Consider the following 25,179-nt stretch of genomic DNA (forward strand, 5'->3'; position numbering starts at 1 on the left):
TTTATTAGGAAAATTTCAACACACTCAGGAAAGTATAAATGTGATTACAATAAAGCCATCGCCTGCATTTAATTGTTATTGCTCTGCCCTAGTCCCCCCTTTGCCCATTTTTTTTTGCCAATTTTAAAGAAAACTAGACATGATGCTTTACCTAAAATAAGGACATTTATTGTACTGAAATGAGCAATTCCCTGTATCTTCTAATGCCTACTACACATTTAAACTTCCCAGTCTATAGAACACTTTAAAATGTCCTTTATCAAGCCAGAATCCAATCAAGGAACCCAACTTGTGACATCTCTCAATTTATAGCAGTTCTCCCATCTTTTTTTCTAATTATTACTTGATAATCTTGAATTTTTTGAAGGGACCAAGTAGAATATAAAATGCCCTGTATTCTGGATTTGTTTTATTGCTTTTTCTTGGTTTGCTTTAGGTTGTATTTCCCTCACTTCTGAGAAGGAAATCATATTACTTCTGCTCACTGTCCCTTTCCATAAGTCCAAAGGCAGTTTTCTCGGTTTGCGATTCCCTTACTGACTCAGTCATTTTGTCCTTAGATTAAACAAACAAACAAAAACTGAATAGTTAGACTTATTTAAGGTTGGATCCAAACATCTTAATAAGAATTCATGTCTTAATAAATACTAGTAGCTTTTGAAAAGAATAACATACATAATTTTATTTTTGGGGGTGGGACTAAGTTTGAACTCAGGGCTTCATGCTTGTAAAACAGGTGCTCTACAGCTTGAGCCACACCTCCAGCCCGTTTTTGCCCTGGTTATTTTGGAGATGGGGTCCCATGAACTATTTGCCTGGGCTGGCCTTGAACTGAAACGCTCTTGATGTCAGCCTCCCAAGTAGCTAGGATTACAGGAGTGAGTCACAGGCGCCTGACTCACATAAATTGAAAGAAAAAAAAAAAGAGCATTTCCATTTCAATCTAAAACACCCAAAATTGCTAATGAGATGTGCATGCCAGTGGTCACACAGCATCTCAAGCCCTCGGAATCACATTGACATTACCAGCTAATTTCCTGTCCCTTGTTGAGTTTTTCGTTATTAGTGAATATTAATTATATGGAAGAATAGGTTTCATTGTGACAATTTCAGACACGCATATTTCTTTTTGTCACAACAGCCGCTGAAAACAGCTTTGCAAAGATATGACTCCTTTAAAAGGAGTGTAATCTAGTCAAGTGTTGAAATTGTGAGCTGCCCTGGGGTAATTCAATGTTGACTGCCCTTGAAGATTTAAAATAATCCATGGGACTCCTGTAGTTTGCGGAGGCGTCTGGGTGCCTTGGAAGAGACCTTGGGAGTCACAGTATGAGAGTAACATCTGATAATTCCAGCTGCAAGGATGACAAGTGGCCTGAAGGCAAAGCAAACAAGCACAGGTTTGTCTCAACTAAGCACACAGAGAACCCGCCACCTTCCCCAAAGCAGTGATTCTGAACTTGACCTTACTCAGAAACATCCGGGAAACATAACAAATTGACTACTCCATGCCTCCTCTCAGGGGATCTGGTGAAGAAGGCTCTGGACATATGGATAGCTGTCTAAAAATGAGCCCTCTGGTCTCTTCCCCCTCTTTTTTTTTTCTCCTCCCAGGTCCTTTATTTGCATTTTATTTTTGAAACAGGTTTTTAATAACTTTGCTGGCCTCAAACTCATGGTCCTGCTCCCTCCACCTCCCAAGTGGCTGAGATTACAGGTGTGAATCACCACACCAGGCTTCCAGTGGTCCTAAGTTTTTCTAAAACCATCATGTTGGGTGTGCACAAGATCACTCTCAGGTTTGATGATTTGCTAGAAGGATTCACAGAACTCAGAAAAGTTATGCGTTATACTCAGTGAGGAGACAGATTCAAACTAGCAAAGGCAGGGGTGTCAGGATGGAGCCCAGGAGGTTCGAGCTGTCTTCTCCCAGTAGGGTCAAGCGGAGAAGACATTATTCCTCCTGGTCATAGCTTGTGGTGACTTGCAAGGAGTACACCAGCCAGCGAAGCTTGCCCAAGCCTTGGCGTCCAGGGCTTCTTATTGAGGGTCAGTCACACACCCCCCATGGAACGTGCACAACAGCTATCAAGTCTCCAGCCTTTCCAGAGGTCACACCTACACATGTGCCCAATGCTCCTACAACAAACCTCACTGATGGCACACACTCCGTGGTATGGCCCAAGGCCCCAGGTACACAAGGACTCTCTTATCAGGCAGGAGATTCCCAGGGCCTATTGTCCATCTCCTAGGGGACTGTCAGAAGCCAGACTTGCTTTCAAATATGCAGGGTTCAGACACTCCAAGCCTGCTTAGTTCACCTTCCTGTGCAGCCATGATTGAGAAACACGGATAGATGACTCCAGTTCTGGGGCTGCGTGTAACTAGGTCTCCAGGATATAACGTGCCTGCAGCCCATTTCCTCAGTCCCTGGAGGCCTTGCCTTTGGACAGTCTGTGTGAAGCCTGCTGTCACTCTCAGTGAGGACTGACAGACATGTCCGGCTGACCTGCATCTCTGCCTCTTCCATCAGCCGGTGGTTGAAGGTCTTGTTCTTGGCTCTGTCAAAGGCAGGCACAGAAAGACCCAGAATGCAGATTCTTCAGTATGTTTAATTACACAGGAAAAGTACACAACTCAGCAAGTCTTTCTAATTTTGTCTTGTTTTCCGCCTTAACTGTTAGAAAACAGAGGCCAGACCCTCTGCTGGTGTCTGACTTGGCCCCGGTGCCTGAGGTCATTTTCTCCCTCTGAGTCCTTTTGCCATCTTTGCTCTACTTCATTCACAGATGTCTGATTTTATAGGTTATTAACCCCCAGGCCACCTCAAGGACTGTCGCCATTAGTTTAGCAACCATGGAGGTGACAAGATCCTTAAAAGAGCAAGGCTTAGCCAGCGCTCCTCATTCAGATGAGGAAGGAGGCTGAGAGGCGGGCCAGTCACTGCCAGCTGGTGACGGGGACCAGGCCACCCAGCATGCAATGCCCCATTCTTGGTCTGGAGCCCCTCTGCTCAGGCCCTGGTCCCTTTCTGTCAAACACATTTCTCCTGTGGAGGAGAAGGGCCATTGGAATTTCAGGGCAGACATCAACGAGCTTTAAACAAATCTCACCCCCAATGTCCCCCTATATGTTAGGACAAGTCCCCTCAGGTCACCTCTGACAGAGAGCACACTTTCAGGGAACAAAATGGAAAAAAGATAGGAAAGGAAGAGGTTGGTGAGTGAGGCCTGGTCTCCATCCAGTCAGTGGTGATCACAGTGGCCTGTGATGTCCCTCACTAACCTGCTCTCTCGGATATGTGCTGGCTAAGAATATCTAGGATAACAGTCACTGAGGACAATCACCAAGCTGTGGGCTGGGTTGGCCTAGACTTGAACAAGCCTCACCCGGCCCTGAGTTCTCCCAGCAGCTGAGTGGAGAGACATTAGGAACAGATATCAGGCTTGATGTAGAGTCAGGGCGGATCTAACAGTACTGTTACAGTTCTCCAGGGATATCAACAAATGTCACCTTGTGTCCCCCTCCCCACCCAATTCCAAATGAGGCCATTTTCTCCACAGCTTACTAGGTGGGAGGTCTTTGGAAGGGTCTTTTTTAATGAAAATACCATTATTTTCTTGGTGAATTATTAAAATTCTAAGTTGAACTTTCGGTTTTTTCTATAATTCCTTTTTAAGAATAACAAGAATAACAACAACCTGTAAGTTTATAAAGCGCTTTCCAGTTCACACAGACATACTTCCACTGAGGTATGAGGCCTGTGAGGCCTGCAGAGCAGCCCTGTCTTACAGATGAAGCCCCAGACCCAGCGTTCTTAGGCTCACTGGGTGGCCACCCTGCTGCTTTTGTCCTTGACTGTGACACTTTTCCAATGCCCTTCTTGAAAATAGCCTCAGCTCTGCAAAGAAGCTGCCAGAATTCTCGTTGATCAAGTTTAAATCATTTTCCTTGAGATCTGTCAGCATCTACTATGCACCAAGCACAGTGTGGGCAGTTCTATGTTGTCTCCTTGGTCACCCATGGCCCCTCATTGGGAGTAGGGGTTTGGGCAGGAAGGGTGAGGGGCGGGACAGGGCAGGGAGAGCCCTCAGGGAGGGCTCACTGGGAAGAAGTCTGGCATTGTCTGCTCAGCCTCAGAAGGCAGGAGGAGAGTCCCCACTTGTCCCCATCCCCTCCAGCATTCACACAGGGCTGGGAGACCAACTGTGGGATGTCCCAACGACCGGACCTCACCTGAGCAGAGTCCAGAAGCTTCTCCCACTCTGAGAGGTGGTTTGTGCTTTTGGTAGCTGCTTCTCAAGCAAGATGGGGACTCAGGCTTTCATTTTCACCCAGAGGGAATGCCAAAAGTGAGATGGGGAGAGAAAAAACATCCCAAGAGGCACGATTTGTTTTAATACTGGCATGAACTATGCAGGGTAGGATGATAAATATCAACCCATTCCTCTGTTTCCAGAGGAAATGGCCTTTGATGGCCTTCTCCGTCCCCCCATTGCCAATGGGCCCACCTTCTCCCCTCCCCTATTATAGAAGAAGGATTCTGTATAGCACAGAGAGGTCAAGTTTTGCTCCACAGCACAGGAAGTTGGAGCAAAAGGCAGGGTGCTGCTGGTGTGGGAGTGTTGTGTGAGAGAAGTGGAGAGGCTAATATGTTCCCAGAGCTTGGTGTCTGGCTCCTTGTTGATATTAGTTTCTGGGGAAACAAAAGAAAACACATGAGACTTTTCTTCTCCTACCTCTGACCGCTAAGACTGGACCACGTGGGTCCTGGGTTTTATGAGGGTTACCTTACAACCCTTGGGCTCCATGAGGACAGACACTGTGGAGGGGTGGGTGCTCACACTGGTGGGGTGTGGGCTAGATAGCCTGCTTATTCATCGATTTGCTGGAAGAATTGTGCTGCCTGTGTGGCTGCAGTTCCCGAGGTACCACTACCTTAGAGGTCACCAAGAGGTCTCTTCCAAGCCATCTCCTGGAGACTCACTGCAAGTCCAGAGACAGACATTCAGGGACCCACAGGGCCACTAAGCATGTGGGAAGAAATGTAAGGCCCAGGGCCTTACATAAGGAGCCCTGAATTGACCTCGCACAATGCTGACTGCCTCCTGGTGAACACCAGTCTCCATCCTTCTGAACTTGGACTTGAGGAGTGATCAGCTTGGTTTGCCTTCACTGTCCTTACAGCAACTCTCAAGTAACTTTGGAACTTGGGCTGACTCGTCATTCTGGTTTTTTCCATGCCTTTCTTTGCTTGTTGTAGGCTCTTTTCAAAGGCCCATTGAATTGTGTGTGAAAATGAGTGACGGTACATTTGCCAAAGCACCATGTGGGTGGCGGCATCCTGCTATCTATTCTGCACACACAAAGAGGCAATGCTGCTAATTACATCTGTCCTGTCTGGATGTACCCGAGACAAGGAGGAGGAGGAGGAGGAGGAGGAGGAGGAGGAGGGGTCGAGGGCTTTATTCTCTTCACCGTGTTCACGCTGAGCCAAGGAAGGGCGCTACTGTGGAAGCTCTTATTTCCATTTTTTTTTTTTTTTTTGGTTGTTGTTGGGAGGTGGGTAGGAAGGGAGGTCCAGGGTGTTTCTTGGAAGCAAACGGCATGGCGGAAGGCAGCCTAAATCACAACTGAGAGAGGAAACCTTCTACGGTTTAACTTGCAGCAAGTTCAAAGGAGGTGTTAGGAAAAATTGCAGGTGCTGCTGCTGAGGTATTTGGGGTTTTGATGAAAAAGAAGAGCAAACAAACTCCCTTGGCAGCTCATCTGAAAGATGGACTGGTTTTAAATCCTCCCTTCCCACCAGAACCCCCTCTATGGGCCCAGGGAGGCCATGGCAGTGGAAAGGAGAGGAGGGAGAAGAAGGGGGGGTCGTAAATGTGGCTTTTGAGACAACCTCATAGGGGACGCAGTGAAGACCCATCTCATGCTCCCCTGCTCTCTGTATGGAGTCAGAGGGGGCAGAGGTCAGGCACCAGAGGATTTTGAGAGCAGGAGCAGAAGGAATTTTCCAACGTTCCTGTTCTGCTTGAGTCCAGGCTGTAGAAACAACCAGAGCTTCTGAAGTGAACCAGTTCAACCTCTTGAAAAAAAGATTCCAAGAGTCACAGAGCTCTTAGAGGGGAGGGGCGGGCCGGCCTCTTTATTCCTCCAGTTCAAAAGCGAGGGGCAGATGTCGTGTGACCTGCTGGTCCTCACCCCCACTCCAATAGAGACTGCAGAGAGCTTGGAGCCCAGCACCCCATCCTGCACTCCTTCTCGGCAACACTTGGTCTATGTAGACCCTGTTCAGGTTCTGTGGCAAAGAACAAAAAGGTAGAGTAGGACATCACAGGTTCAAAGTTTCGGGGGACTTTTTGAAATGGCTTCAGGACCGATCTGGAGAAGCCCATTGTTCCCACTGAAGCATGGTGATGACCTCCACTGTAGGATGGAGCCACCTGCAGGAAGGTGACCTGTAGGAAGCTGGGCACTCAGCACGTCTGAAGACAGTGAAGGGCAGCAGAAGTCAAGCATCCTGGCGAAAGATGCTTGCTGGAGTAATCCAGCACCACTGACTCGCTCCAGAGATACTGAAGAACAGGCTCTAAGGCATCAACCAACCACCACATAAATACAGTAAAAGGGACTAATGTCTAGAATATAGGAGAAACCTCAAAACTCAGCGGTGAACAAGCAAAGAGCCCTGGAATTTGAGGTAAACACAATGGTAGAGTGCTGGCTTAGCTTGAGTGAGGCCCTGGGTTTGATCCACAAAAAAACCAAAACCCCTGCAAACCTCAAACAAACCAATTAGAAAATGGACAAAAGTCTCACACAGGTAACTCATTAAAAAGAATATACAGATGAAAAATGAGCATAGGGGAAATGTTTAGGTGGTCGTGCCTATAATCTCATCTATTTGGGAGGCAGAGGCAGGAAGATCCAGATCTGAGGCCAGTCTAGATAAAAGCATGAGAACCTATTAAAAAAAAACTAAAGCAAAAAGGATTGAGGGCATGGCTTAAGTGGTAGAATGCTCATTCAGCAAGTACAAGGTCCTAAGTTCAATTCCAATACCTCCAAAAAAAATGAAAAGATGTTTAGGGCTGGCAGAGTGGCTCAAGAGATAGAGTGCCTGCCTAGCAACCATGAGGCCCTGAGTTCAAACCCCAGTGCTACAAAAAAGAAAAAAAAGGTGTTGAAACCATTAGCCATTAGGGAAATGCAAACTAAAAACACAATGGCCTATCAGAATGGCTAAAATGAAAAATAGTGCCAACATCAAATGTTGGTGAGGATTTAGAAAAATCTGATCACTTGGGTATTTCTGGAGAGAATGTAAACTGGTGCCACCATGGAGAACACTCTCAGTTTCTTTAAACAATGAACACAAGGACTGGTGGTGTGGCTCAAGTGGTAGAGTGCCTGCCTAGCAAGCATGAGGCCCTGAGTTCAAATTCCAGTTCTACCAAAATGGAAAATGAACATATAACTGCCATAAAACCCAGTAACTGCACTCCTGGATATTTATCTCAAGGAAATGCATAATTACATCCACACAAAACCCTGCATGTGAATTTCATAGCAGCGTTTGGGGCCATCCAGACGCTCTTCACTGGGTGAACAGCTGAATGACCTGTGGTCCACCAGTACCATGGAATTCTGCTTGGAAATAAAAAGGAATGAATTTGAACACACATAGGGCGATGGCTTGTCTTAACTGGCAACTTGGTTGGATTGAGAAACACCTGGGAGATTATTAAAGCACCATGCGGGTGTGTCTATGAAGGTGTTTCCAGACAGGATCAACTTAGGGGAAGGCCCTCCCTGAATGCTGGCAGCACCATCCCATAGAGCCCCCAGCTTAGGCTCTCTCTATCTCTCTCTCTCTCCCTCTCTCTCTCTGCTTCCTGGCTTCCATGCTGTGAGCTGCTCTTTTCACTGCCTTCCGCCCCCCCCACTCCCTCCCGCCATGATGGACTGAAATGTCAGAAACAGTGAGCCAAAATAAATCCTTCCTCCCTTAAGTTGTTTACATCAGATTTATCACAGCAATGAAAAACTCACACATGCAACAACCTGCTAAATCTCCAGTGAATTACGCAAGTGATAAAAAGACGATCCCAGAAGCTTTTAGCTTCGTGATCCTGACAGAGTGTTCTGAAGTGACAGGCTTTTACAGCAGCACGATGATTAGTGGCCACCAGGTTTGAGGAGGTAAGGGACAGGAGGGACATGGGAGGGGCCCTAGCACAGAGACGGACATGTTAATCACCATGTCAATATCCCAGGTGTGGCATTGCTCTAGAGTCTTGTCACTAGCCATGTTACAAATGGAGGGAGTGGGGAAAGAGCACACAGACCTGCCTTTTTACTTCTTCCCACACATGTGCTGGGGGATCAGTGGGCAGTGGCTCAGGTGCCAACTTTTTTAAGGGGAACCTGGCACTTATTCCATCAGAAGCTTAAGGCCAAAGCCTCAGTGAGGTGGAGTGGGGTGACCACCTCTGCAAATGCCCAAGGTGTACCCAAGGACCACAAGGAAGGTGTGTTGGTAGCAGTTGTCTCTTGATGGACAATGCCAGGGTCAGCATGACCCTGCCCTTTGGTAAGTGAGGACCAAACTTGGCCCTGGAGGTGCTGAGATGCAGCAGTCTGTAATCTGCCTCCTCTAGTTCCAGGGCGTCCCCTCCCTTCTCTCTGCTCTGCCCACTGGCCTGGAGTCCCTGTCACTAAAGCCTCACATCAGGCAACTGTCTTGCTTCAGAAAAATTTCCCTTGGAAACACCCCAGGAGGGAACCCACACAACCCACACTGTCCCCTCCAGTGTGGGGACAGATCCCTGGGTCTTAGTGTCAGTATCCCACCCAATAGATACCTCTGTGGAGAGCCCAGGCTTGGTGAAAGATACGTGTGTGTAAACAACAGAGTCACAAGCCATGGGGTGGCGAAGTGTTTTCACCAAGCAGGCGGTGAGACCAGCCAGCTGGACTCTCATCTCTGATTTTTTCCACACTCAGGGGAAAGAGGCTCCCTGTTGGGAAGAGGTACAGAATTAATTGGCCACTAACACGGTCATTTTTCTGTCTCTGATCAGGAGAGTAGAGTTGGAGCTGTGAATTAAATGAGCTTCTGGTATAATTTCCCAAACTCAGAGACCCTCAGCTAGTTCATGGAGTCCCTTCCCTAACCCTGCACCCCTATAATAGCCCCCCTTTCCTCTGCACTCTCCCAGGGCTCCAGGCTGAGTCCCCAGCCCAGACTTGCCTCCCCTCCTCCTTTCCTGAGTCCATTTCAGCCCCACCCACCACAATCATATTTGTAGGACATGACCTTCCACAGCCGGGGCTCCCTGAGCCCATACCACCCTGGCCACTTCAGCAGGGGTCTGTCCCTTCAGGGGCCACCACCTACTTCCTGCTTCCATCTCCACGATGACTAATATATATATATATTATTTTTTGCATATCTGCCAAACACCCCAATAAATTTATCCAGTTTGGTTTATAGTTCTGTAAAAAATAAAACCAGAGTATGGGATTCTGGCTGGCTGAACAGTGAGTGGATTGACGAGGGTTGTTGACTGTCTTTTTTCTGTGCTGCTAGGAGAAAGGGGAGGGAAGCAGGGATTGAGGGGAAAAGGTAGAATCTGGCCCTAGGGCAAAGTGCCTCAGAGGGAGGAGCATCCAAACCCTTGGGGGCAAGAGGGGATGAGGGAGGTGACATGTGGCCTAAGAGGCCATTTACATCCATCCCATAATGATCTCGTGGGCTGTGTGGGGCCCAGCAAGGCAGGCTCATGAGAGCCTGTGGCATCTCTCTCCAGCCCCACACTCAGGTCCACACATCACACAGGTAGTGTGAGATCAGCTGTGGAGGAATATTTACACCACAGACACTGGCAAGTGACAGGACCAGCACTCAGCACCCTTCTCCCTCAGAGCCTGCTGTTCAACACCCAGCAGCACATCACTGAGCATTCTCAGGCAGAGCTGGGTCCGAAAACCTCTGGCGGGGGGAGGGGGATCCAGGCAGGTGAGTGGCAGAGCCACGAATTCCTGGCCTCTGCTCTTTGATGGTTTCCTCGTGTGTGTGTGTGTGTGTGTGTGTGTGTGTAATTCCTAAGACCAGGAGGATTCAGTCAAAGAAACCAGAAACAGATCCATGTAGTGGGCAAATGAGCAAAATGAGCAAATCATGAACTCAGGCCTTGAAGGTGAGTATGTGAAGAATAGGGGGAGAAAAAGAACAGACAGTGGGGCTGTGTGGTTCACTCCTGTAATCCCAGTATTCAGGAGGCAGAGGCAGGAAAATTGCAAGAGGCTGGAATACATAGTGAGTTCCAAGCCAGCCTAGGCTACATAGAGAGACTCTGTCTCAACAAACAAACAAACAAACAAAACAAAACAAAAGAACAGAGAATCACCAATTATGCAGACTTAGGAAGATAGCAATGAGGCTCAAATTCTTTTTTGGAAAATAAAAAGTTAATTTAAAAAAATCATTCCTTCTTGAGCATTTTAGAATTTGCACACATTACACTGCAAAAGAACTGTGATGTTACCACTACCTGTCCCACCTCTGGAAAAGGCTCCAGTGCCCAACTTCAAGACCAGCTGTACCCAAGTGTGGCTCATGCCTGTAACCTAGCTGCTTGGGAGGCAGATACTGGGAGGATTATGGTTCAAGGCCAGCCCAGACAGAAAAGGTCACAAGACCCCATCTCAACCAGTGGCTGGGCTTGGTGGTGCCTGCCTGTCATTTGCAGCTACTGCGGGAAGTGTATGAATAGGAGGATCTTATTTAAATAGGAGGATGGTGGTCTAGACTGCCTCTGGCAGAAATGTGAGACCATATCTCAAAAGCAGCTGACACAAAAAGGGCTAGAGAGCATGACCCAAGTGGTAGAGAGCCTGCCTAGCAAGTGCTGAGTTCAAATCCAGCATCACTACCCCCACCCCCAATAACAACAAAAACAGCTGCAAAGGGACAGGTCTTTTTCTGAAGACACTGCTCCAGCCCAAGCCACCATCGCTTGCCCCTGCTGGCTGTGTCACAATTGCATCACCCCAGATCACTCAGGTGCACCACTTGCAACAACATGAACAAAACCTCTGCAGTTCACTTTCCAACCTCAGTCACTCTGCCTGCCTTTGGAGCATTCTGTGTGCCCTTGACCACTGCCAAGGGCTTTGTAGCTGGACAGATAACTCGGGAAAGTTAAAGATACTCAGTCCTTGTCACAGGCCACAGCCAGGCTATGTGAAAGGACCTCTCTGAACCCCCAAGAACCTGACATAAAAATCCAGAGTCCCCACCTTTTTACGATTGGTTTTCTTCTTGCTGGTTTGGGCTCCCTTTGTGGGACCGGTCTAGAGGTGGCTTCGGAACGGGAAGCTGTGTGCTGAGGAAATTGGCTGGGAGTTCTTGGTTAGTGTCGTGCCAGCCTCCTTCCAGTTAACACAGGGCCTGGACATGCCGGCTGAAAGTCACAATGGGGTGAACTTGGAAGGTCTCGGCAACTGCTGAGAGATGCCTGGGATGCTGGTGTACCAGGCTGGGTGGAGCCACAGGCCAATGGTGAGGCAGAGACACCCCGCCAGCTGAATCTGAGGCCAGCTGTGCTGCCAGCCAGGGCATGTAGTGCCTGGGACCAAAGGGTGGTCCCGAGTGTTTGTGGGTGAGGAGGGTCTCCTGGGCACATGGACAAACCCCTGGCTCTGGGCATTTCAGTCCACATTATGCCATCCTAGCCCCACATGTGCCAAACGTAGGTGATTATAAACCTGCGAGCTGGATAAGCCGAGCGGTGGGAAAGCCCTCGGATCCTGCCAGCTGGGGTCACGCTGCCTATCCCTTGCCTGTTCTCCTGGAGGCGAGAGGTGGTGGGATGACAAAGTACCTGGGAAGGAAGGGGCCCTGGGGGAGAGGAGGCCAGTGTGTGTGTCACTCTGTGGGGGATATGTTAGAAACAATATGTTAAGTGGCCAAAAAGAGGGAATCAGCAAAGCTACAGCTCCAAGGGAGCCTAACAGCTTCACCATGCAGCTTCTGTGGCTTCTGGGTCCCCAAACTCCACCTTCCCAGAGACCCCTGAGGCCTGGGGTTTGGCACATGGGGGGATGGATGGCTTTTCAGAGAGGAGACCTAGGGTGAGGGGGACTGCTGTAGGGAAGTGGGCAGGAGAGAAAGACAGAAGCACAGAGAGACCCTGAGAACAGTGGGGAGATGGGGGCAGAGAGCCAGGCACAGAATGACTCAGTTGACACAGAAGTGGGCAGAGACAAACCCAGAGACACAAAGAGACAGTCAGAGCACCAGGAGCCAATGGCCTACATCCTCCCAGGAAGGCCTAAGCAGGTGTCCTTGAGGGCTGGGGGCAGCTGCCCACATCAGGAGAAATGAAGAGACTTCCCTGCCCACACTATGTCTTCCTTGAGACCATGGAGGGGTGAAGGGATTCAGAGGCCCAGGGATGCCCCCCTAGCACTCCCAGAAGGAAGCAAATCTGGCTACTTCCTCCAGATAGCACTCTGTCCTCTCACTGGGAAGTGGCTGTTTGTCTTCTAGGCCCTGCCTGGCCCTCTGACTCCCCTCAAGTCTGAAGTCACAGTGAGGGTCTCCCCAGGGCTCAGGGGCCTAGTCAGCAGCTACAGTAGGAACACAGCTCACAGGCTTCTGCCATGGCCCAGCCCTGGTCCCACTGGGGAAGTCAAGGCTCAGATACACCTGGTGGGGCACAGATCACAGTCTGGGGTAGAGAGGCAAAACCTAGACAGGGACCAGGCTTTCAAACACCACAGCAATGGTAGCCACTTGACCTGCAAAGAGGAGGAGGAGGAGGAGGTGACCTCACCTCTCCTATCTTGCAGGGCCATCCCTCCTGCTTACCTTGGTGAGCTGGGTGGCTTTCACCTATGTAGCGACACCACTTCTGTGTGGGGGCAGAGGCACCTTGCTAAGTGTGCTAGGGCTTTTCATTTGCCGTCAGCTGGAGGGGCAGATGCTGCTGTTCGGTCATCTAAACAGATGAGATGAGAGAGATGAAGTAACTTGTCCACAGTCTCACAACGAGTGAGCAGCAGAGCCAGAATTCAACCCTAGGTTTCTCTGGGTCCAACCTGGAGCTCTTAGTAGAAGGGTTATATGCCACCTGGAGAACAATGGAAGCAGCCCAAACAGGTGGAGATAGGTTAGGAGGAAGTGAGCAAAAGCCAGGGCCTTACTTGTTTAGGTTGGATTTTGAGAATGTTTTCCATTGCTGGAAAACACAGCCCTTCCTGACCAACCTCATTGGATGGTCATCGGTGTTACTTTGCTCCAGTATTTTGTCTATGCAAAATGTCTTCTCTTCCTTCCTAAACAGCATGTTCCAGGAAGATTCTGGACTTTCATGCCTGTAGTCCCAGCTCCTTGAGAGGCAGAGGTGGGCGAACAGCTTGAACTCACAAGTTGGAGAACAGCTTAGGCAACATGGTAAGACCCCATCACACACACATGCACACGCGCACACACACGACTTCTCACCCAGTTCCTCGGCCCACATGTGCCGAAGAAGCCACTTCAATGTCAGTGTTTGGAATTCTAGAGGTGGAGCTGGGAAGAATTTGGAGGCCCTTAAGCTCACAAGCAAATGCTCAGCCACCATCACTTCTGCCTTCGCCTTGCAGACATCACTAATCTGTCTTGCACTTCGTGATCACCATGAGCTGAGCACCATCCTCTACCGTGTGCTCGGCACCAGCTCAAAAGCATGGACCAAATGACCATGGACTGAAACCTCTAAAACTGTGAGCCAAAATAAACCTTTCTCTCTCTCTCTCTCTCTCTCTCTCTCTCTCTCTCTCTTTTTTTTTTTTTGGTAGTACTGGGGTTTGAACTCAGGGCCTCACACTTGTTAGGCAGACCCTCTACCACTTGAGCCATCCTGCCTGCCAGCCTTTCTTTTTAAGCTGGTTATCTCAGGTATTTGTTACTGTGATACATAGCTGACTAAAACATTGCCATATGCTAACAGCTTCATCAACTATTGTGGGGTAAATGTTGAGTGAATTTGACAGGTGATAAGATTTAGATTTAGGGATGTCTATTTTGTGTTGCTATAATAAAATGCCCAAAGCAGGGTAAATTGTAAACAAAAATTCATTTTGGTTCACGGTTTTGTAGGTGAGAAAGTACAGGCTGAGCTATCTCCAGTGAGGGCAGGTGGCATCAGATGGCAGAAGCACACTGAGGGTGGCAGGTGGTGATTGACAAAGAGAGGTCTTCATGGCAAGAGAGGAAATGAGAGTGAGCTTGAGAAAGCTGAATTTACTCCAGTCTCACAAGACCTAACCCAGTCCTGAGAGAGAGGCATTAATGCCTTCCAAGGATGGAGCCCCCAGTGACGTAATTACCTCCTGTTAGGCCCCACCCCATAAGGGTTCCACCACCCCTCAGTACACTACATTGGGGACCAAGCCTCCCGCACATAAACCTTTAGGGAAACAATCATTATTTAAAACATAACAAGAATGTAAGTAACTTGCCCCGGGTCCTGGAGCCAGTAGGTTGCAGAGCCTGGTCTTACACCAACTCCCTTGGCTCAAAATCCCACTGTCAACCTCACAGCAGGCCCTGATCTTTCTTCTCTCTGCCGAGAGTAGGCAAAGCGGGTTCCTGCTCCTGTGTTTGTTTTGGCTTGAAGGCCACTGGCAGGGATCTTCAGATGGAAGCTTTCTGACAACCCACAAAGCCCAAAGGAAATAAACAAGGGAAACACGATGACTTACAAAATGTCCAGCTTATGAAATATATTCATTTCTTTTTTTAAGGAACATTGTATAGCTTCCTATGGGTGCTGTAACAATTATCACAATTTAGTGGCTTAAGACAACACCAACTTACTCTCTTACAGTTCCGGTGGTCACAAGTCTAAAACAAAAGTGTTGGCAGGGCTGAAGGGTGGAACCAGGAGGTGGAGAGGCAGTTTGGGAACTGCAGTACTTTGACTTATATTATATTGGCATATATTATATTGATAAAATATTTTAAAATAATAATGAAAACAATGAATAAAGAGAAATTTCATATTAGAAATCTCACTGGACTTACTCCTTTGCTTTGGCTCTCACACATCCATCCTCTTCTTGGCTTCCAGGTAGTGAGTGGGAATTATGGGGAGGGGGCAAGTGGGTGGAGCCTCCAGGTGCCAGTGTTGAAAACCTGCCCACCGCTCTGCTGGAGGGGATAGCGCTGGGCAACAGTGTAGGCACCATGTGGCAGCTGTTCTCTTTCCCTATCCCTCTTCCCAAGGTAGGGGTCAGGGACTATGCCAAAAACCCAAGGTTGGCAGCCCTCTGAGATGACCTTGGGGACAAAGTTCTGCCCCAACAGAACCACTATGTCAGCAGCCATCATTCTCTTGAGAGCTCTTCCTCTTGAGATTTGAAGTGACACACGTGGAAAGCCCAGTGGCTGACAGCAGGAGCAGAGGCTGAAAGACCACAAGCTAGAGAGACTTTGAGAGGTTTGCAGCCATGACAGGCCAGAGTCAGAGGCAGCTCTCAGGACCCATAGCTCTGAAGCAGCCATGTGAGAACCAGGGCAGGGTGGACAGATGGATACAGGAAGAGAAGTCGATGTCCAAAGAGGTTTGGGGACAGATGTGAGAGGGAGGTTGAGAGAAGGGAGAGGGCTGGGGTCCCAGGACCCTGTTCTAGCCTGGGCCAGACTTCAGGATTATCTTAAATTCCTATTTTGGTTTCCCACAAGAGTCCTGTCTCTGTTGTGGCCATATGAACCTTTCAACTTCTAGCACTGAGTGAAGCCACTGGAAGAGATGAATGAACTTGACAAAGAGCCAAAAGGGTGGTGAGGGTGAGAGATGCCCTCTGCCTTCCCTGGCCAGCTGTGTCAAGGTTAATGTCAGGATCATGAAGTTGTGGATGGGGAACACTTGGGGCACCCACAGCTCAGTAATATGGTATGATGTCAACTCTGCTTAAAGGCCAGAGCCAGATGGTGCTGGGTTCGAATCCCAGTCCTGCCACTTCTTGGTTTTGTGGCTTTGGCTGAGTTGTTTAAGCAACCAAAGCACAGGTTCTTATCTACATAATGGGGTGACACCACCCACCTTGCTGGGTGCTTATAACAATCAATTACAGACAGCAGGAGTGACAACCACCATTTCTTAGGCACATCCTACTTCCTGCCCTGGGTGAAGGGCTCCTGCCAAGTCACGTCATTAAATCCTCATGGCAACCTTATGAGGCGGGAGCTGTTATCATTCCCATTTCCCAGCCAGAGATACTGAGACCAAGACACCACACCAGCACGCCCATCCCCAGATATTCTGATTGAGCGGGTCTGCATCACCACAGTCTGAAAATCCTTCAGGTGACTGTAGGGAGCAGTAGGTCAGGGTCAATGAAGCAATCCTGTGACCCTCCCCCATTTGCTTCCTTCTCTCATCTCTTACTGCTTTCAAGGCTACGGACTTTGGTACCAGAATCAAGTTCTTCCACCTCACAAGGTCCCAGGACTTTGTTCTGTGTCTTGTTTTTCATGGCTCTAAAATGGATATGTAGCTGCCCTACCTTCCCCACGAGAAAGTGTGGGTAGAGGGACTGGAGATCGTGAGGCACCCAGGACTCAGGGGTGGTTTGCTTCCATTGCTGGGGTTGTCCTTTGGCTGCTCTTCTCTTGCTTTCCTTGAACTCAAGTGACATGGGAGTCCACCTCCTCCCTGCTACTCCACAGTGGTTGATGACTTTTTCATCTGTGCTCAGCCCCAAACCCTTTGGAAGATGCACTGTGAGGGGATGAATGGGCACCAGCAGCGCCCTGTCACCTGCCCTGTTCTGCTGATGCCAGCTGACTCCATGAGGAGGGTTCCCTCCCAGGTGGGGCAGAGGATGGGAACTTGGGAGCTAGGGTGGGAGGCGGGATAATTGTGTGTGCAGAGAAGCTTGGAAAACCAACTCCCAGGTGAAGGACTAAGGGGAACCTACAAAGACAGATTGTCACCTGGAAGACCCAAGACAGTCCATAAGAGGGGCTTGGTCAGTTCTCACCAGTCACTTCCTGCCTTTGAGTTCTGTGAGTTCCCTGTTTTCTCTCGGTCTACTTCCTTTCCTCTAAAGCTCATTTACACTTACTTAAACTGAAGAATGTTGGCTAAGACAGAATGTTCTGGGGAAGACTACAGAGCAGACAGTGGCTGTGCCTGACAAGAGACCTTAATGGAAAGAGAAAGATGACCCAAGTCTTCCAAAGAATATTCTAGGAAGCTGTGACAGGAGGGCCACTAAAGCTCCCTCCCTATTCAAGAAAGCAGAGCCTCTCTCCTCACCAACCAGACACTACCTGGTGACAAGTGGTCCTTCTTTCCCATCCCTGGGCTTCCTAAAGGGCCTTGGGGGGTTGGGGTACACCAGGGATGACTCAGCAAAGCCACTGCTGGTTGGATCAGTATTCCTGGGGCTGGAGGTTCCACCTCTGACCATCCTAGGTAAGGCTGCTGGTCTGACGACTATACCTGGAGTAGCTAGGGATTCTGATGCCCTCTAAGAAGTGGAAACCCAGGTCTTGTCCACCTGCCTCATGTGTACCCATTTTACAGAAGGAATATTCCACTTGCTGCACAGCACAGAGAGATGAGGGTGTCTGAATGGGTTGATGGCCGTTCTCCCAGTTGGGGCAGTGGAGAGACAGCACGAACTTCAGAGCCAGCCTTGAATCCCACTGTGACTGCTTCTCCTTTGCTTAGTGAAGTTGGACAAGACAGTGACCCTCCCTGCCACTGTCATGATGACCCCCGTCATTGTTCACGATGGTTGCACTACTTGGTAAATGTTGGGTGTCCATAGACCTTACCTCTCACTGGCTAACTGCAAAAGAAAATGGTCCAACCACACCAACCTGTGCCCTTCCTGTATATTTGGAAGCTCTTGCTGTATGATGGGGGCTAAGAGTCACCCGGGCGGCAAAGGGGAGCATAGTGTCCAGCAGGACCAGGCTGTGGATAGGCTTGCTGAGAGGGCCTTGTCTAGATGGGCTGGGGCCTTACCTGAGACCACTGCTCTGCCTCCTAATGAGAGAGCTGCTTGAGGAGAGCTGAGGACACCTGGGCTGTTAGTTTCCCTGCAAGACTGCTTAGCTTTGGGGACCTTCATGTGGCTAATGGAGCTACTCCCTGCTTGACATGTATTTCAGGATTGATTCCCGTAACTCCCAAAGGAAATTTCTTGGTTTTGTTTTTAGAGACAGTCTCACTATTTAGGCCAGGCTGGCGTGGAACTCATGGTCCTCCTGTCTCTGCCTCCTGAGTGCTGAGTTTACAGGCATGAGTCACTACTGCCAGCCTAAGAAAGCATTTTTAAGGGAAGTTTTTAATGCACAGATTCTTGCATGGCTTTAAGAGACACATTTGGTTTCTCTCGGAAAAAGCAGCAAAGTGGGTCCCCGTGAGTCCCCACAGTGCCTTGCCTCAAGGCTTGCTCTGGAGGAGCCTTGAGTGCATGTTGCTGTGGCTGAACTTGGAGCCAGGGCTGCCTGGGCTAAGAGCAAGGGTGGGGACTCAGCTCTCTAAACTCTTTCTCCTTTGCAGTCCCTGGCTGGTGCTATGATATAGGAGTTAGGCAGGGGGTTAGGAAACCTGCCGGCTGAGAACCATGGCGTGGATGTTGATAAGGAATCACATCCTAGATTGCTGACATTGAAGGAATGGACACAAAGCCCCTGCAGCCTGTGAGAAACAACAGCACCGTTCTCATCATCCCAGGCCGTTAACTCCCCTGCCAGACCTGTGGGAGGAGGTGATGATGCATAACCCAGTTTCTGGAAATTAATGACATATTAACTCATTTTCCAGGACTGACCGCCCCATGTCCACAGACCCCAATAAAAGCTTGAGGGTTTGAGGACCCTCTTGGGCCTTCCCACTCTCCCATCTGGAGGGTGCACTTTTGCTCTGCTTTCACTGAATCTGCCCCTGCTTACGTCCTTTGTGTCCGTCCTCAAATTCTTTCTTCAACAAGACCAGGAACGTTTTGGCCCCCAGATCAGGTGACCCAAATCTGGTAACCCCAATTGCTGAATGGAGCCCCAGCACTGCCTTGCAGGGTCCACAGTGATGGTGAGAGCAGAGGGAGCAGGGCTGGGGACAGGTCATGTTGGCCTGGCTGGAGTCTTCTCCCCTCACATGAGCCCCTCCCATAAGCCAGGTCTGGGCTGTGTAAAGGTTTTCAGTAAGTCCCTGCCCTGGAACTAAGCCCTACATGCTTCTCCTTTCTGCCCAGGGCTGGGGACAGACTTTTCCTGGGAGGAAGGGACCAAAGGAGGGAGGAAGGGAGGAAGAAAAGAGGGAAGGAGAAAGGAAGGTACTGCCATCCCCACATCTTCTGGGGGAGCTTTTGGACCCTAAGAGGGGAATTTAGCCCTGATTCTAACACCTGTCCCATATTCTCTGATTCAGCATAATTATCTAGAAGAATCAGTGAACAACCTATTGAACCCTGAATGTTGTTACTGGATCCTTTAGGGCAGAAATGGAGCTGCCACAGCAACCAGGGGTGACTCAGCCCCACTACAGCTCAGAACATCCAGTTTGCTCTCACACCATTGCATTGGATACTGCCATATAGAAAGTTTATGGGTCAGGGGAGGCCACATTAAAGCAGTGGACCTTTGTTAACTAATTCCCAAACCTGATTTTGATGGGCCAGTGCCACCTCTATGAACACAGGATGCCAGGCAAAGTCCTGGACACTCTTGGGAAGATCTTGTTTGCCTGTGCTGCACATATTCCCCACTGGCATGTTTTTTTCATAGGAAAATGGCTGCTCATCCTCCCATCCCTTTATCCATCCATCCGTCCATCCGTCTATCCGTCTACCCATGCATGCATCTGTGCATCTGTTCATCCACCCATGCGCACATCCATACATGCATCTATCCATTCATCCATTCATCAATCCATGCATTCATGATACAGGGCCCTCTTGCCTACCTACCTGTTCATCCATTCATCTGTTGGGGCTCAGAAAACAGCACCCCAGTGTGGTGCTTTGACATGTGAGCTAGAGAAACTCTTAGAATCAAGGTCTCTTGGATTCCCCTCCATCTTTTGATTGTCTTTCTCTCCTGAAGGCTTAGGGAAGGGCTTTCTCTGAAGTTTTTCTTATTTGACTAGAAAATTTCTTTCCAAAGAAACTAAAATTTGTCAACAACATTGAAACAGGTATTTCATCCATATTTTTCTGAGAGCACCCTGAGGAATTACACGGACGTCTATCTGATACTTGTCATTCCAATGCACTCCACCTTTGACCATCCCATAGATTGTCCACAGATAATGTCTGTCCCCCTGGGCCCACTCAGCTTCCAAAGAGAAGCATTCACAGTCCACTGGCTGGTCTCAGGGACCATTCCCCCATTTTTCTCTCCCTGTTAAGAAGGGTATATAAGCATCTGAACCTCTTTGGGCCATTGGGAAGTCACTCTCCTTTCCTTATGCCTGTTAAATAAATTTGTGTTCTTCCCTCCTCATTAATTGTCTATCAGTTCATCCCAGCTAACCTTCAAAGGGTTCATCACTCCCTCCCTCCCTCCCTCCCCTCCTTCCTTCCTTCCGTCCTTCCCACTCTCATAGTTGAGTAGAAAAGAAAAAAAAAAACATATAAAGGTTAGACTTGAGAAGTAAACACTATCTGCTATCCTTTTCCCTTTGTTCTTCCATGGTAAAAATATTATCTTCAAAAGATTAAATCAATGACTTTATGCAGATGCAGAATAAACATGTCAAACATTTATGGTATTCATTAATGAAGGAACCAGAAAGAAGGTAAACTAGTTCTCTTTGAACCGTTTTACTCTTCATAAAATTAAGCACAAACGTCACAAGGGAAGGGAAGGAGGGACTAGGTGCAATGTAGGTGATTTGGAGACAGTGAAACTTCTGTATGATTTTGTAATGGTGGAAACACATCACAATACAAACATCCAAACCCACATAACGGTGCACCTCAGAGTGAGCCCTAATGCAAACTATGGACTTTAGTTAATAATATATAAATATTGGTTCATTAACTCTATGAAATGTACCACACTAATTAAGGGAAGATAAGAATAGAGGAGACTGTGCCAGGCAGAAGTGGCATATGGGAATTCTACTTTCTGCTCAATTTTTCTGTAAACTTGAAACTGCTATAAAAATAGTCTACTACTAGTAATTCTAAAAAGAACTGTCAGAATGAAGATGCCATATTAGATCAAAATAGCCTAATATTCTACAGAGCAATAAAACCTGATAACCTTGAGGGTCATACATTCTCTTGGATAGAACTTATTTTCGTCTCCACTAGGCAAGATCTACAAGTAACCATATAACCTCAAGGAGTTTGAAGTTTTCGTTAGTAGCAAAAGGCAGTGTCAAAGCCACATTCTCTCAGATGACAAAAGTTGGGCAAGGAGGAAAGAACTGGAACTTTCATGAATTGCTGGTGGAAATACAAAGTTGTAAAGCTTGGGCAGCTTTGCTAAAGTTAAATATGTGTACACTTGCCATGGGACTCAGCAATTCTGCTCCTAGAGAGAAGGGAAAGCTTACATCTGAAGAAAGACTTTTGCCTGAGTGTTCGTGGCCACTTCATTCATTACAGTGAAAGACTTCCAATAGCTCAGATAACACTGGCTGGTGAGTTGATAAAAAAATTGGGGAGTGTCCATGCCATGGAATGCCACCCAGCCAGAAAAAGGAATGGGCTACTTTACCTCCTCCAGCTCCGTGGTGAGAATCACTAGCAGAAAGAGCCCCTTTCCACCTCAGTCTGGCACACCTCCTGGGTTCTACCTGGTCAGACACTTCTTCCTGAGGGAGACCCTTCCCCAGATTCTGAAGCCCATCAGCTGGGGCTTTAGGCCCCTCTCTGCCCCAGGAAGCTTCCAACACTCGGATGCTGCAGAACTCCTGCCCTTGTCCCCTGGTTTCCCTATTTATCTTGGACTTTGGCCTCCAGGATGATGTTTAACTTACCCAGATTTCAACGCTTTATTGTGAACTCATTTGGAGTGCTTGCTGTTGTTAAGCCTTGATATACACTTTATGTGAAGTAAGTTCTTTAACCCTGTCAGTCACCTAGCAAAAGTGAATGATCTCACTATACCCATTTACAAATTAGGAATCTGAGACTTAGGAAGGTAAGCAATTTGGCCCAGATCTCCCAGAGGCATAAGCAAAGAAGTTGGGATTCGAACCCAGGCCTTTGGACTGCAGAACTTGCAGGTTGAACCACGGCAGCCTGCTAAGGCTGCAACATAAGAAATTACTTTTCCCAGCCAGAGGCAAGGACTTCAGAAAGGCAGAAGTTCAGACAGGAAGTGCCAGAACCTGGAGTTCATCAGGGCCCTCAGTGTCTGGGCCACTTGGAGGAAAACCTGACGCCCACTTTGAATATAAGAATGGTCTAACACTTGAGTAGGCCTGGCACACTCATAACTCCATAGCTGATAATGGGGAATGGAGGTCAAGGACACAGACTTGGTGTATCAGAGAGACCAGAATTGTACCCAGACTCTGCTGTTGCTTTACGTGCTTTACGTGTAAAATGGAAATACTAAGAGTACTGTCCCCAAGAGGTGCAGACCGACTGGAACACTTTTAAAAGGTAATCTTCACTCCTTTGCCCTCCCCCTCACTCTAGCTCCCGTGAGACAATAGCGACAGAAGTGAACATGTGCACAAACCAAGCCAGAAACCCTCATTTCGGGATTGAGCTCATTACTGTGCTGGAGTGGAGTCATTCCCAGCATTGTCGTCCAAGTTTCTGCTACCTCAAAAGAACATTTGGCTTTGGCAGAACCTCATCTGAACAAACAGCCTGCCGGCTGCCAGAGGGCTGAGTGTGCACCACATGTCTGGCCCAGTCACTGATGAGCTGCAGGGCGGGGGACGCCCTTGCCCAGCCTCCTGTCGCTTCCTCTCCTGCTCTGTTGTCCTCCAGGTGGTGCAGCCCAGGTGGCAGATGCAGATTCTTAGGGCTTGGGGTGGAGGGGCACCTGGCAGGAGGCAAAAACTCCCTTGTCTGTTCTGTAGAAGCATCCAGAAGAAATGTGATGTAGACCAAGGATAGTAATAATTAACAGCTACTTTGCACCAGACTCAGTTCAGTCAGTCCGCACTTCTTGGAGGCGGTACTCTTAGTATTTCCATTTTACACGTAAAGCAATAACAGAGTCTGATACAATTCTGGTCTCTTCCATACGCCAAATCCATGTCCTTGACCTCGATTCCACATCAGCAGCTATGGAGCCTGAATATCCAGATGTTGGCAACATCCCAGGGCAGCAGATTGCACCCGAGTTTTAAAAAAACCTCCTGACCTCAACATGGCAGTGGAGGTCCTGGTGTGACTGTAGACCTTGGCCTCTCTCCTCAAAGCTTAGTCCATAGACGAGCCAGAGTTTCACCTGGGAGCTTGTTAGAAATGCAGACCCCACCTCAGACCTACTGAATCAGTCTTGTTTATCAAAGTGCCCATGTGAGTCAGCGCTCCTTAAGGTGGGAAAAGTGGCCCTGTGCTCTCTAGTGTGTCCGAGCCTCTCATCTGCTGTTCCCCCAAGGCAACTGAACCCTGGGCCCCATAACAACTGACCCAGGCCTGGATAGAGTTCAGCTTGAGGAACTGCAGGGCAAAGTGGTGACAGGGACTGGACTCAGGTGGTTGAGGCTTCCCAAGGGTTCAACTTCCACTATAATTCAGTCTCCAGGGATCCAGGTAGATCCCAGCCCCTAGGGGCTCCCTCTCAGAGGATCAGCCCCTGACACTGCCTGGGGCCCTAGGGTGCCCTCCTCCAGCTTCTCCTGGAAATGGATGACATGGAGACTCTTCAGTGCCGTCACCCACCACCATGGCTGTCTGAAGTAGAGGGTGGCAGAGATAGGCATGGGGCCCCTTCTCGTGCCCAGCAGCCTTGTCTGCCTGACAGAGTGGTATAATTGGTGGGCTGAGGGGATCCTTGGCGGGGCTGGAGTTTTCCCCATTGACCCCATGTCCAGGAGGGATGGAAGCTTCTGTCTGCTGGGGATGGGGGTGGGGGCTGGCTAGAGTGGAGGGAGAAAGTCTCAGAGACAGCATGCAGCTCTATGAGGCCGGAGTAGGTCCTCCATCCCTGTTCCTAGGCTCAGAGCGGTTCCTCTCCTCTGCTCCTTCATCTCACATCAGCAAACTCTTGGCTGTCAGTTCCTTAGTTCTGCAGCTTTGCAGTTCCTCCCCAAATTGCAGGAGAGACCTTTTCTCAGTCAGAGCTGCTCACTCCACCCCCCTCCACATTGCCCCTCCTTCTCTCCATCCATTTCCAAAGAAAGTCTCCCTAGTAAGCAGATTCTGTCCCGACTCATCTAGTAAGAGAAATGCCTGCTTCCGGGAGCCAAGGGCAACAAAGTATTGCAATTCCTACCTTCTGCAGGAGATATGATATGGACCCCAGCCTCTGTACTGGGAGTCTGGGTAGAAATGAGCCTCAAGCCTCAAATCCTTACACTGGTGCAATCCCTGCAACCAAGTGCCTGCTTGGAAAGCATCTGGATCTGCACAGGGCTGGGTGTGGGGTTGGGTCAAAGGCCTGTTTATAGATTCCAAAGGATCTAGAAACAGCTAGGGTGACCATGTCCTCCAGTACATAGGTCTCTGTTCTGGGCTCCACCCGTGTTCTCATAGGATCTTCCTTCCTGGCAGGGAGGTTTTATTCCATTTTACAGATGAAGACACCAAGGCTCAGAGTTGCCGCTCAAGGTCATAGTAAGTGGTTGTCTGAGTCCAAAACTCTGCTCCTTCTACAATTATGAGATCTCTGGCCCTAGATCAGTTCTGTTAATTGGGAGGCCTGAGGGCCACACTCCTTGCTGGCTGCTCTATGTGAAGGTTGACCAGCCCTCCCTGTAGAGCCAGCCTCTTCCATGGAAGACATATCAGTTGTCAGGTATGAGTGCTTCTTCTGGCATTGAGGCCTTTGTCATCTTCTGCAACTTGGTGACAAGTGGCTGGGGCTCTCTGGAGCCATCTGCTGGGTTTGGGTTCAGAAACTGAGGGACTGGTAAGAGTGCTGATGGCCTCCTTATTCCATACCTACTGGAGCTGGGTCAGCTGAGGGCAGTGCAGGGGGTGGTCAGTGTGTGGGCTAGAGCTGGGTGGGTGGGACTGTCAACTTGAGGA

General features: G+C 48.9%; 1 long non-coding RNA gene across 1 annotated transcript; it reads right to left on the reverse strand.

Annotated features, from left to right (window-relative positions):
• Positions 1-1,128: 1,128 nt before the first annotated feature.
• LOC141424740 (uncharacterized) lies at positions 1,129-24,397 on the reverse strand. Its single transcript, XR_012449612.1, has 6 exons — positions 21,740-24,397; positions 12,878-13,007; positions 8,865-9,020; positions 4,237-4,321; positions 2,322-2,561; positions 1,129-1,375 (listed from the first exon to the last, which is right to left on the reverse strand). It is a non-coding gene; the product is annotated as an uncharacterized lncRNA (long non-coding RNA).
• Positions 24,398-25,179: the final 782 nt, after the last annotated feature.

This window comes from Castor canadensis, chromosome 7 (assembly GCF_047511655.1).
Source record: "Castor canadensis chromosome 7, mCasCan1.hap1v2, whole genome shotgun sequence".
Classification (NCBI taxonomy): Eukaryota; Metazoa; Chordata; class Mammalia; order Rodentia; family Castoridae; genus Castor; species Castor canadensis.